Consider the following 11,075-nt stretch of genomic DNA (forward strand, 5'->3'; position numbering starts at 1 on the left):
CAAGAGGTTTCCATAGTCATCATCCCATCTTTCGAATATTATCGGAGGAACGAATACTCGTATTCCAAAAATATTCTCAAGAGAGACTCTTATGAGTGTAGTATCACGTAACAATCGCATCAAATCTGACATTTGAACGACCTCCGCACTACGTCCTAAAATAGGCCAAGATGGGTTTGGTAAACTAAGGTTCTTGGCTTCTATGGTACACATTGAAAGAATAATGTCTAACCACAAATAACTCGTGTGACATTATTAATCCAACATGACCTCCACCAAGTGAATGGGCTCGCAAGTCAACTTGCTAAGGAATAACTCCACACAAGTCGACGAGACTATGCCATTCTCCTATCATAAGTGCACTCGAGTTAGGGTATAGAACTCATCTCACAAAGATCACCAAAGCATGCAAGCAATTGATATATCAAGCAAATCAATCATTACAAACAATACAGTAATCCCAAATTTGCACAAAAATATGTCATAAACAAATATATCACAACAAGTGTGAAAAGTTGGCAAACCCACTAGGAAGATCTTCATTTTCCCCAGCAGAGTCGCCACTTTTCAGTAGCGGTGTATTCATTACTTTTAGATTTATTGACTAAATCAAAAGCAAAGCATACAAAGATAGAGTCGCCACCGCACTTCTATTTATCCAAAGGAATGGCTAGAAAGCGAACAAAAGCCTAAGAAGTTTTACAAAGAAAACTAATAAAAAGGGTACAGAGATCTGGGTAAGGGGGTAATTATGTTGTGGGAAGGTGTTAGGCACCCACAACATCCTAGGTACTCCTAGGGAACCCTTTTCACAACTTGTTGCAAAAAGTATTGTTTATGAAAATATTTATTATGCAAACATGAGGGAAGAGGTGAGAAAAGAATGTACAAATTTTATTATTTTTGTGTTTGGATGGAAGAATCCATTGCCTACGTACCAGTGAAGGATCAAAACCTCGTAGTTCGGCTAAAAGATTTCCAAAAAGATGAGTGGATTGATTTTAAACAAAAGCTCTAAGGTCTTTCGTTATCAAAGGGAGAACACTCAACCTAAACCAACAATCCACCATGTGAGGATGGCTTCAACATACTAGTGAGCGGTTAACCCTATAATAAGTATGGAAGACTTATGATCAACTCACTAAGGATGCGGGGAGATTCACATCAACCACTAAGATAATTCAGATCTATGGCTAATGCATGAAAACTTATCAAGAAGTGGACAAGAGCCACAGAAACAATTGAGTGGGTTGAATTAACCGATTAGAGTATTCACAAAGTATGATCAAAGTAGGAGTTAAGTTCGATTACAATGATTGTTAATGAAAAGATTTTGCAAAAGTCAAAGGCATATGGCCTAGGTTTCTAATTTGAAAAAGAGAATCAGAAGTTTGCACAATTTTGGTTTTTTGGTTTAAAAATGAAAAGGGTTCAAAGTTAAACAAAGATCATGGATAAGGGACAAAGCCACAAACAGGAATTTCTTTCTCAAGATCATAGGAATGATCCAAGTAAGTTCCTTTGGAATCAGGCAACAAAAAGCAATATGCAAAAGCAATATGCAAAAGTACGCAGTCACATCAATCAATTAGCACACTCTATACACAAGCAAGAGGCTCAATCAAAGTTGGGCTTTAGTCAAGGGGTCATATCAACCTTGACAAACAAGCCAATACTGTTATGGGTGTTAAGGCTCTTAACCTCTGACATTGACCGTCAGGGTGAGCGGATGAAATGGGAAATGAGGATTAGACCTCATAGCTCTTAACCCTGGCCTGGGTGAGCTTGAATCAAAGAAGGTGTGGGAGTCCAGAATGAGGAACTCTATTCCACATGATTGACTCTACATACAATGATCTTGGGTTAGGTTCAAGAGTCTCAGCACGTAGTGCGAGCATAATGAACGACTCAAACGATTAGCATAGGATTGATTACTAATCCCTTCTATCTTCCAATTGCCTCTTCACTTAGGAGGACTTGAAGTACAAGGCACAAATATAAACAAGCACAAACATTGCCTCTTAAGGAGGACTTCAGCCAAATGTCTGCCAAAAGAAACGACAGGGCTTCCAGACTACATGGAGACAAGAAGTTACCTAAGTGGTATGCCAACCACAAGCAAAGCAAAGCTCAAGTAATGAGCTAAAGCGACTTACCTGTGTGAAAAGCTAAACAATCAGTATTCACATTCAGACAAACAATCAACAGACAAACAACTGTGGTTTCCCATATACACAACATGCAAGTCATAAAAGGCACTCATTCAAATGAGTCCACCACCAAAAGACCTACAACACAATCAACATTAGTTAAACAAAGAAAAATTGCATCTCAAGCAAGGAGATCACATCATCCATTTAGAATTGATTGCTTGAACCTGAAATGCAAAGCTCAAAATGTGAGTACAAACCACTAGTGCAAAGACTAGGGTCAAAGGTAAGGCAAAAAGTCAAAACAGCAATCAATATTCAACATGAAGCTCATTTATTCAAGCAAGAACATGTCCTAAAAAGGACCAAGTCAAAAGCATTAAGCAAAGTCATCAATTAACCATGATAAGGCAAAGGCAATTACAAAGCACACAATTGGACATCAAGAATAAAAATTCCACATTAAAACAGAAATGAATCAAACAAACATGAAAATTTTTATGTGCACACAACATATTAAACACAATCATCATGCCAAAAATTATAATCAGAGGAGCTCATTTGACATGGCAATGAAAATGAACAAGTATGACATCAAAAGGTGTGACACACATTCTCACACCATGCATCCATGTGTCTAAAACAGAGAAGGAATGTGCTAAAAATGCCAAATAAAATCTCACACATCATCTAACATGTTAGGAATCAGCATACCAAATTTCAAAGCAATTGGCCAATGTATGAGTATTTCACATCAATTTGAATGAAGCATGGTACATTTGCATACATGTTCAAATAATTCAACACAATTAAAAATCCAAAAATGATAAAAATCAAAAAATCACATCATAAAATAATAGACACTTCAAGGAACATGTAGGAAAAAAATTGGAATTATTTGGATTAGCATGCTATTTTTTATGATTTTTTTTGAATTAACATGAACAAATATGAAATAATATGCATCATGAAGTAAAATGAAATATGACTTGGAAATGGGAACAACATCCAGCCAGACTCGAACCCTGTACAGGGAGGTTACCAGCGCGCCTAGCATCAAAACACGGTCGTTTTGGCAATGAGGAATTAAAATGAAAAAAAAGAAACGCTCACGTATGGAATCGAACACAGGATACAACGGCTATGGGCGCATGTACAGTAAAATGAAAAGCATGAACCAGAAACCCTAGGCGCGGCGGAGGGAGCGGTGGTTTCCACCGTCTTCTTCATGGAGACGGTGGCGCTATAATGTACGTCCAATTTTTTTTTGCAGAAATACACATGGCATACATCATTGGAAAGCTCTCGTCAAGCACAACACGGATCTAACATTAATTTGGCCTAAAGCTCCATGATTTAAGAGAATCAAACAGAAACATATTTGACATTCAAACTTTAATTCAAGATATCTCATGCAATTCTTCAACATTTCAAATTCTATTTACATCAGCATGCTCAGCAGTGAAAACTCCACACAATCATGGAAATAGAATGGAGAATTAAGAGTCTCGAATTCAAACCTTCTTGAAGAGCAGTCAATGGAAACTGTGGATTCAAGGCCTGGCAATTGTTCAAATCTGCTCTATCAACCTTGTTATGAAGTCTGATGCACGAATCAATGCTTGGAAAGGCTTGGATCTAGCTTAATCTTCAAGCTCTATGTTCATCTTCATGAGCTTGATGTGTGTAGCACCTCAAATTTTCACCTCCCATTTGTATATACATTTTCATTTTAGGTCATTAACATTGCATTGTCATTGCATAGTCCATTATATGTCATCAAGCAAGACTGGTTAGAAGATTCAACTGTGCAAGGCAACAAGAGCATTGTCTATGAGATCAAAGCCCTAGGGTGATTCCCATGAGTTCACATGAATCAAGGATCATTTTGAAGTGATTTTGCCTAGTGTTGAAGGCTCAGAATTCATCAGTCCATGTGCAAATCATCTGAGACCCTGAAAAGTCAACAGAAGTCAACTATCAAGTCAACTATGGATTTGGAGGTGGGAAGTGGTTAGAGATGCCTCATTCTTGTGTGAACAAGTCTCATTTGACATTTCAAACATCAACATTGAAGAATTTGAAGTCAGATCAAAACTTTCCAAAAATAGCAAGTGACCTGTAATTTGAACTTTCCAAAAATGGAAAGGTTTTGGACCAACTTCAACTCAAGATTACATCATCAATAAAGCTTCAAATGAAATTTTGTCCAACATCAAAGTTGAAGATATTTCTCTCCCATTTCCAAAAAGTCCAAGATCATGAATTTCTCATGTGTGGTTGAGGAGATATGGTTCAATCATGGAAAAATGTGGTTTAAACTTCAAATGAGCATAACTTTCAAACCAAAACTCCAATTTGAGTGGTTCTTTTTGCACATTGATCCTTATAACATGTATTTTCCAAGCATACTATCACATGGCATGAAATCTCATTTGCATGCCATTGGTTCATTCATGAGGATTTTGGGAAGAAATTGTATAACTTCATTTTGGTTGAACATATGCATACAAAATCAATTCAAAAGTGTGCATGGAATGTTTTTAAGGCATTTTGGACCTTGCACATGCACTGTTCACGTGCATGGAGGTGCATGGAGAGAAAATATATCATTTTTTGCTCTTACACCTTAAAAGTAATTAACCTCATTTGCATTTGCCCTAAACCATTCCTAAACATGATTAGCATGGAGTATATATGCTTAATCATAACTGTTTTCATCAGATTGAACATTCTAGATCTAGATTCAACCAAATTCTCAAAATTTTCTCTCACTATTTTTCCCAAAATTCTTCAAACCTAAACACTTTCTTTTGCTCAATTCATCATCATGAAGTGTTGTTGAGCACATTTGGACCAAGATTCAAGAGAAATCATGGCTGTATTGTTCATGTTCATAACTTGGAGCATCCATGGCAATTGAAGATTGAGCAAGATTCGTGTGCATTCAAGCTTCCAGTTCATCATCATTTACTTCCCTAAGCACATTGGAGAAGGATTGAAGCATTGCCAAGCCTTGTAACACGTGATTCCAGCTACTGTTCATCAAGAGGTTACATTTTCGACCTCTTTAATTTTGCAAATCATTATGCTAGTTGTGTAGTTCATTGATTGGTGGAAATTCTGGAACAAAAATGGAGTGATTTGGTGCTATATTTGCAAAGATCCATGTGATTAAAGTTTTGATGTTGATATTTGATTCCTTCGATCCAAGCATGTTATGTTGTTTTAGTGAAAATTAATCTTGAATCCTTGTTGTATGTGGCCTGGCGAATTGATTGATGTAGAAATTATGGAATTCTGGACATGTTTATGAAATCTGGAAAATTCTGGATGAAGATCTTCATGATCTTCATCGTGTTCTTCATTTTCCAGTTTTGCTGGAGTTTTTCCTGCGAAATTTGCCACAAAACGCATGAGGTTTCCTGCGGAACGCATGCGTGTTACCTGCGGATTTTTGAATCCATGCATAGCGCGCCAGGTTAGGGTTAGGTCCAAAACACAGTCGTTTTGCAAGCAAGCGCTAGGTAGTTTGAATTTGGCACCGGTTCGAGCCAGGCTGATGGCATTTTGCATGTTACCTTGTATTTTCTCACCATTTCCTTCATATTTTCATGCATTGTCCATTTTTAATTTTTAATTTTTCTATTAACTTCTAAAATTCATTTAAAATTGAAAAATCAACCAAATGATCTCCAATTTTTTGCATTATGTTCCTCATTCTATCTAGTTTTTTATGATTATCAAAATGCAAGTTGTGCCTGGCCTGGAAAATATTTTGTCTAAGGAGTTTGAACATGTATCCTTACTTGACCTTGCCTTGGTTATCATGTTGTGAAATGCTGGTCTTTGATCCAATGAATGTGAAATTTTGCATGCTATAACTAGACACATTGCTTGAGATTTTGGTGTTGATTTGGTATTTTTATCAATTACCATTTTTGTTTTATGATCATGCTAATTTGGTGTGACAATTTGTGTCACACCTTGTGATGTTCAACTTGAATGATGTGTTTGCCATGCCAAATGATATCCTATGCTCCTGATTTTTTTTGTGATGCATGTTATAGATGTTGTGATTGATCATGATTTTTGTTGGAATTATTTGAATCATTTCTGATTTAATTGAGATTTTTCATTCTGGTTGGTCACATTTGAGCTTTAAAATTGCCTTGAACTTCATTTGATCATAAAATGCTTGTGGCTTATCCAATGCTTCTTAATTTTTGCATACTATTTCTAGACATGTTGGGTGTTGTTCTGGCCTTGGTTTGAGGTTTTTACCATGATCCATACCTGTTTTATGCCTATGCTAACTTGGTGTGACAATTTGTGTCACACATGTGCTTGTCTTGACTTATGCTATGTGATTGCCATGCCTAATGATGTCCAATGCCTTTAATTTTTTGTGTGATGATCATGTTGTATGTCCTGTTTACTCATGAATCTTGCCAAGATTATTTGAATCATTTTTTATTTAATGTGCATTTATTTCTTCTGATGTCACAATGTGGTCATAATTTGCATACCTTGCCATGTTTGGTTCATGAAATGCTTTTGGTTAATGATATTGATATGAGACCTTTTGGAATGTGTCAAGGTGTGATTGAAGTTAATTCATGTTAAATTTCATGTTCTGTTTTGAATGTTTGACCTGCTTTTGACCCTAGGCTTTGACCTAGTGGTTTGGACTCACTGTTTGGATTGTGGATTTCAGGGTAAGAAGTACATTGCCATGGTTGGATTGGTCCACTCATTTGAGTTGATTAATTGGTTGATGATTGGCTAACCTTGTGTTGTTTTGTAGGTTGATACCAATTCATTTGTGTTTGAGCTTGTGCCTTGCACCTTGTTGCCTGATGCTTTGACTATATGTCTGATTGTATGGTTGACTGTTGTCTGTCTGTCTGTTTGAATTGTGTACTGATTGGTTTAGATTTTTTCAGGTACCTAAGTTGCTTTGAGTTCTTTTGAACTTGCTTTTGCTTTGCTTGGTTGCTTAACCATTGAGGTATAACTCTCTGACTTCATGTAGTCTGGAAGACCTGTCCTGTTATGTGGGCAGGCACCTGTTTGAAGCCCTCCTTAAGAGGCCATGCTTGTGAATGTTTAATTTTGTGCCAAGCAGGAAAAGTCCTCTTATGAGGCAATTGGTAGATAAAATAGATGTGCAATCCATCTCCTGCTATTCAGTGTGTCATCCACTTTGCTCACACCATGTGTTGATGCATTGTGGATAATAGCCCAAGATCTTTGTTGTGTCAGTCATATGTGGAGAAGAGTTCCTACATTCTGAACTCCCACACTTTCATTTGTATGAAGCTCTCCCAGGCTAGGGATAAGAGCTGTGAGGTCTTACCCTCACTTCCCATTTCATCTGCTTCACCCTAACTCTCAATGTTAGGGTTAAGAGCTAACTACACCCGATTCCAGTTGGCTTGTGTTTCACAACCTAACCTTGTATGAGCCCATTTGTTTGCATATAGTGTGTGTGCTTGCTTTTTGTGCTTGTATGACTTTGCTTGTGCTGTTTAGGATAGCTTGCTCCCTGTGCAAGTTATATAGAAACCTTAACATAGGGATAGTATGCATGATAACTTCTAGGCTCGAGTCGTAGTCTCCCTAGTAGTTTGTGTCGTGTGCTTGGAGTCTGATGTAAGTCCAGCGATTGGCATTTGGTTTCCAGTGTGTGTTTGTTGGTTCGGAGTCTGATGTAAGTCCAGCGATTGGCATTCGGTTTCCAGGTTTGCCTGTTTGGGTGGAGTCTGACATAAGTCCAGCGATTGGCAGTCGGTTTCCTGTGTGGTTTTGTTTGGCGTGCGTTAGCCGAGCTACGAGTGCTCTGATTCTTCTCCAGTCAGAAAAGATACGTATGCATAGGATGCGACATCCTAGCGAGCACGTTTCCCCCGTCCCGAACTACGTCGACTCTGATGTCTGTGCCTGACAGACTACGTAGGCCCAGAATGCGATATCCTGCCGAGTTAGTTTCTTTTGTCTTTCTTGTGTTTCCTTCCAGCCTTGTGTGGTTTGTGAGCAGTTTCTAGAAACCTTATCCTTTCTTTTGTGCGTGGATCCCGTCGAGTACGACGGATGCGTAGGGGTGCTAATACCTTCCCTTCGCATAACCGACTCCCGATCCCATCTTTCTCTGGTCGTGAGACCATGTCTTTTCCAGGTTTACTTCGAGCGTTTCCTTTCCCTCCTTTGGGATAAATAACGCACGGTGGCGGCTCTGTTGTATCGTTTTCCCGCCGGTTTTTCGCGTAATGCGACAATGTGCTTGATCTTGGCTCGAATTCTTAAAATAAATGCTTGAATCTTCATCAACAACACTCAACAAACCAGAATATGCAAGAAAATTGCTATGTTATGTGGAGAATTTTGAAGTTTGAGATGAGAGAAAATTTGGAGGGAAAACTCAAATCTAGATCTAGAATGTGTTGTTCTCCATAATTCTGTTATGATTAAGGCTTTATATGACATGTTAATCACCCTGAAAAATTAGTTAGGCAATGGCTAATTGTAATTAGTGAGAATAAGGTGCATGACCAAAAATGGAAAATTGTGTGGTGCATGGCAAATTTGAACGTGAACAGTACCATGTGGAGGTGTATTTTCACTTAAAACCATCTCATGCACATAATTGGATTGGAAATAAGTTCATAAGATGCACCAAATTTGAATTTGGTATTTTCCCTCCAAAATGTTCATGAATGAGCCAATGGTCATGTGATGAAATTTCATGCAATTCAATGATGGATTTGGAAAATATGAATCATAAGGAGCATAATGCAAAAAGAGGCACTCAAATTGGAGCTTTGAATCAAAAGTTATGGCATTTTGAAGTTCCATGCACACATTGCAATCATTTGGCCATATCTTCTCAACCATTCATCGGATGCTCATGATCTTGGACTTTTTGGAAATGGGAGAGAAAGATCTTCAACTTTCATGTTGGACAAAAATTCATTTGAAGCTTCTTTGATGTTGGAAAGTCAAGTTGAATTTGATCCAAAAACTTGCCATTTTTGGAAACATGAAATTATAGGTCACTTTCCATTTTGGGAAAGTTTTGATTTGACTTCAAATTATTCAATATAGATGTTTGACATGATGAATAAGCTTTGTTGGAACATGAATGGGATGAAGAAATTCAATTTCCCAGTTCAAAACCCACAGTTGACTTTTCAATTGACTGCATTGTCCTCAGATGACCTGAAATATGTTCTGATGAACTTGGGCCTTTGCCACTTGATGAATTGGTCTCAAAATGGAACCATATATATTATAAGCTCTATAAAATGATCAAATGATCCTCATCTCAAGGAGAATGCCTCATCTCTTGTACCATGGATTCACCTGATGCCTTGACTTGTGCTTGCTTAAGCTACAAAACAAAAGGTTAGATGACATATTTTTGTACTTCTTAGTTAGTAAACAAATGATAAAAGCAATGATATACAATGCAAACATGCTTGGTGATCAAGAACCACTCTAAGGAAAGATCCCGCCAACAAGTAAAGGAAGCTAACATACTCAATGATCCTTGAGCTTATGCAATGAGATGCTATGATGCCATGAGGGATCTTAGGGTCAAAAATTGGGTCTTACAAGAAGTAGTAGAAAAAAGGGAGAACGGGTAAAAGAGTTGAGGAAGAACAAACGGACCAAAGGAGCACTTACTTGAGGTAAAAAAATGTTGTCCGCCATAATCTTGTCGGAGTTGCAGAATTCCAGCGAGATCTTATACCTTTTATTTTAAGCTTAAAAAGTGTTAAGGCTCCATCTGTTCATTGATTGCATGTATGCTTGATGATTGTCGAAGTTTGTTTTGTTACATTTGATTTGGTCTGTGAGAAAACATGTCGTGTTTATGGAGATGATGATGGATCTAATGTTGAAATCACTTGCCTAAAGCTTATTTATATCAATCGTTCTTGGTTCATCGGTTGAGATTTTCTTTGATTGGGGTTTGGGATTTGTTTTTGTTTGGGAGATTTTGGGCTAGTTCGGATTTGGGGTTGAGGATAGGTTTTCGCTTTGATGAACAGGTGGGAGGTTCATCAGAGCCGCCATCAGGACCACCGTGGGGTTTTGTCTAAGGTTTGAAAGGTAGACGAAGAGAGATAGGTTTGAGGCAAGAAATAATTATATCAGTCTTATTGCTGTTACCAAAAGGATTCACTGATTCCACTTCTTTTTTTTTAAAATATTAATTAAAAATAATTTAATGTTATTGTGAGATAATGTTGAAACATGTTCCCAAGAAAATCCACACGCTGCTATAATGATCATTAGTCATTACTTCCACATGTCCCATTATTAGGAAGGCCAAAGGCCATTGGAATAATGAATGTTCAGGCAGCTGTACAGCTTCCCGCCGTCCGCCAAGCAAGCGATTGGAGTATTGGGTCAGGCTTAAGGCCCACCCCTAAATCTTGATGTTTGTTTTCTGATTTTCCTTTAATACAAAAATGAGTCTTGGGCCTTAGGGCCCATTACGGGATACTTGCTGTTTGGACCCCAATCTTGGGCATGTTGTGGTTCGATTCTCCATTTGGGCTTCAGCCCATTTATTTTATTCCTGCACCCAAGTTTTTTTAAATTTATTCTTTTTTTACTTTTGTTATCTCATTATTTTCTTAACTTGATTTTGATCATTGTTATTATTAATTTGTACTTTACATATTCATTTCTTCTGAATATTATGATTAAAGGAGTAATTGATTTATTAAAATAAATAAGTGCTCCATTCATTACGTATTTTATTATTAAATTAAGTTTTGATTAAATACCAAATACTCTTATCTAAACCCTATTAGTTTCATGAAATCGGATTAAAAAAACCTTTTAATTTTAAACTATGGATGAAAAGGGGAATAGTGAGCATCCGCTTCATATCTCTCGATTATTCGAATAATT

The 11,075-nt window shown here is 37.3% G+C and overlaps 1 long non-coding RNA gene across 4 annotated transcripts in view; it reads right to left on the reverse strand.

Annotated features, from left to right (window-relative positions):
- The window catches only part of LOC127118098 (uncharacterized), a 28,212-nt gene extending 17,899 nt beyond the window's left edge, over positions 1–10,313 (reverse strand). For 3 of the 4 annotated variants that reach the window (XR_007802102.1, XR_007802104.1, XR_007802101.1), the window contains exon 1: positions 9,837–10,313. This is a non-coding gene — a long non-coding RNA (uncharacterized LOC127118098). The remainder of the gene's footprint in view (positions 1–9,836) is intronic. The other variant, XR_007802103.1, reaches the window with a different exon arrangement.
- Positions 10,314–11,075: the final 762 nt, after the last annotated feature.

The sequence above is a fragment of the Lathyrus oleraceus genome, chromosome 2 (assembly GCF_024323335.1).
Source record: "Lathyrus oleraceus cultivar Zhongwan6 chromosome 2, CAAS_Psat_ZW6_1.0, whole genome shotgun sequence".
Lineage (NCBI taxonomy): Eukaryota > Viridiplantae > Streptophyta > Magnoliopsida > Fabales > Fabaceae > Lathyrus > Lathyrus oleraceus.